This window comes from Lathyrus oleraceus, chromosome 2, assembly GCF_024323335.1.
Source record: "Lathyrus oleraceus cultivar Zhongwan6 chromosome 2, CAAS_Psat_ZW6_1.0, whole genome shotgun sequence".
In the NCBI taxonomy this organism is placed as follows: Eukaryota; Viridiplantae; Streptophyta; class Magnoliopsida; order Fabales; family Fabaceae; genus Lathyrus; species Lathyrus oleraceus.
The window spans coordinates 121887456-121890799 of record NC_066580.1 but is presented as its reverse complement, the minus strand read 5'-3'; the positions used below and the strand labels follow the sequence as shown (position 1 = coordinate 121890799).

At 40.3% G+C, this 3344-nt stretch overlaps 1 pseudogene; it reads right to left on the bottom strand.

Moving 5' to 3' along the window:
• Positions 1-233: 233 nt before the first annotated feature.
• LOC127124307 (uncharacterized) lies at positions 234-333 on the bottom strand (annotated as a pseudogene).
• Positions 334-3344: the final 3011 nt, after the last annotated feature.

The window sequence follows — 3344 nt, the reverse complement described above, 5'->3', positions numbered from 1 at the left end:
TCTTACCGAAGATCCAAACCTTCATTTATCCGTATTTGTCCAATACGCTGATACTGTTAAAGCTAATGGTGTCACTTCAGAGGCAATTCGACTTCGTCTTTTTCCTTTCTCATTAAGAGATAGCGCTAGAAGATGGCTTCAATCTCTTCCTTCCAACTCAGTCACCACATGGAACGAGTTGAAGAAAGTTTTTCTTGCCCGATATTTTCCACCAAGCAAAACAGCTATGTTAAGAGCCCAGATAAACGGATTTAAACAGAAAGACAACGAGTCTCTTTTCGAAGCATGGGAAAGATACAAAGACATGATGAGACTTTGCCCACACCATGGTTTGGAAGACTGGTTAGTAATTCACACATTTTATAATGGTCTCTTATACAACACAAGGTTAACAATAGACGCCGCTGCAGGTGGTGCACTAATGAACAAACCTTATGCTGATGCTTACCAGCTTATCGAGAGCATGGCCCAAAACCACTATCAGTGGGGAACCGAACGAACAACAGTGGAAAAACCTCAACCGAAAACTGGCATGTACGAGATAAGTAACCTTGATCACGTCAATGCAAAAGTGGATGCTTTGGTCCAGAAGATTGAAAGTTTAAACGTATCACCTCCAGCAGCCGTGGTTGCTATAACTCAGAATTGCGAGGTCTGTGGAATCCAAGGCCACACTCCTGCGGAATGTCAACTCTTGACTGGAATCCAAACAGAGCAAGTAAACTATGCTCAAGGAAGCCCCTATTCGAATACCTATAACCCAAATTGGAAGAACCATCCAAACTTCTCATATAAGAGTAATAATGCTTTATACGCACCTGGACAGTCTCCAAATCAAGCCCCATCTATACCTCCAGGATATCAGAAACCGAATCCTAACAATAATACCCCTAGAAAATCCAACTTGGAAATCATGATGGAAAACTTTATAGCTTCCCAACAACAAACCAATAAAGATTTCTTAAACCAGAACATACACACTGGCGAACAACTTAAACAACTAGCAAGCAAAGTAGATGCCTTGGCTACCCATAACAAAATGCTGGAAACGCAAATATCTCAAGTAGCTCAACAACAAGCACCTACCGCTGCACCAACTGGTACATTCCCTGGACAGCCCCAACCCAATCCGAGAAGCCAAGCTCATGCAATTATATTGAGAAGTGGAACGGAAGTGGAAGGACCGTCTGACCCAAGGATAGAAAACCAAAACCCTGAGAAATCCACTGAGGAAAGTGAACCTAAGGAAAAGGAAGAGAGTAATAAGGAAACCCTAGAAAAGAAGGAACCTTATGTACCTCCACCACCTTACAAACCACCTATACCTTACCCTCAAAGGCTTGTTAAAACCAAAGATGTAGGCCAATTTAGAAAATTTGTTGATCTCCTTAAACAATTAAACGTTACAATTCCGTTTACCGAAGCTATTACGCAGATGCCCTCATATGCTAAATTCTTAAAAGAAATTCTTTCTAATAAGAGGAAACTTGAGGATAGCGAAACCGTTACACTCCCTGCCGAATGTAGCGCTATAATCCAAAACATGCCCCCTAAACTCAAGGATCCGGGTAGCTTCTCTATACCCTGTCACATAGGAAAATTTGTCATCGACAAAGCCTTATGCGATTTAGGAGCCGGAATTAGCGTTATGCCCTTATCCATATGTAAGAAACTGGAGATGGGAGAATTAAGACCGACCAAAATGTCTGTGCAATTAGCAGATCGTTCCATCAAATATCCTGTAGGAATCCTTGAAAACGTTCCCGTACGCATAGGTCAGTTTTACATTCCCACTGACTTCACAATTATGGACATTAGAGAAGATGATACGACACCTATTATACTAGGAAGACCATTCTTAGCAACTGCCGGTGCAATCATAGACGTAAAACGAGGACGACTCACCTTCGAAGTAGGTGAAGAAAAAATTGAATTCATTCTTTCCCAATTCTTGAAAGCACCTGCAATAGAAGATACATGTTACTTCATGGATATCATCGATGAATGCATAAAAGAAGCAGAGTCAGGAGAAGACAAACCATCAGACTATCTTTTAGAGGACAAATCTAAACAATGCCTAGCAATAACACCAGATCCTACGCAGTGTCTTAACAAACCAACCCCTGATTTGAAAACACTTCCCAAAAATCTGAGATATGAATTCCTAGACTTAGAACTTGAACGACCTGTGATAGTTAATGCAGATCTAGGAAGACTCGAAACAGAAAAACTCCTACATATCTTAAGAAAATATCCAACTGCACTAGGATACCACATCACCGATCTTAAAGGAATAAGCCCTTCTATTTGTATGCACCGCATCATGTTAGAAGAAGACTGTAAAACCTCTAGGGAACACCAGAGAAGACTAAATCCGATCCTAAGTGAGGTAGTAAAGAAAGAAATAACCAAGTTATTAGAAGCAGGTATTATATATCCTATATCTGATAGCAAATGGGTTAGTCCTGTACACGTTGTACCAAAGAAAGGAGGCATAACCGTTATTGAAAACGAAAAAGGAGAAACTATAACTAAACGAATCGAATCGGGATGGAGAATGTGCATTGATTATAGGAAACTAAACAAAGCAACCCGAAAAGATCATTTCCCTTTACCATTCATTGACCAAATGTTAGAACGATTAGCTAAACATTCACATTTCTGTTATTTAGACGGTTATTCAGGCTTCTTTCAAATACCAATCCACCCTGATGACCAAGAAAAGACAACATTCACATGCCCTTTTGGTACCTTCGCGTATAGACGAATGCCGTTTGGTCTGTGTAATGCCCCTGCAACTTTTCAAAGATGCATGATGGCAATATTCGCCGACTTTCTCGAAAACATCATGGAAGTATTCATGGATGACTTTTCTGTATACGGACAAAGTTTCGAAGAATGCCTTGAAAACCTGGAAAGAGTTCTGGAGCGATGTGTAAAAGTAAACTTAGTACTTAATTGGGAAAAGTGCCACTTTATGGTACAAGAAGGAATTGTTTTAGGACACATCATCTCGAACAGAGGAATTGAAGTAGACAAAGCCAAAATAGAGGTAATCGAAAATCTTCAACCCCCAAGAACCGTGAGAGAAGTACGAAGCTTTTTAGGACACGCCGGTTTTTACCGACGATTCATCAAAGACTTCTCTAAGATAACTAAACCCTTAACCGGACTGTTGATGAAAGATGCTGAATTCATATTCGACGATAACTGTTTAAAAGCATTTCAAACTCTTAAACAAGCATTGATCTCCGCACCCATTATGCAGACACCAGACTGGAATGAACCATTCGAAATAATGTGCGATGCCAGTGATTATGCTGTAGGTGCTGTTTTAGGACAAA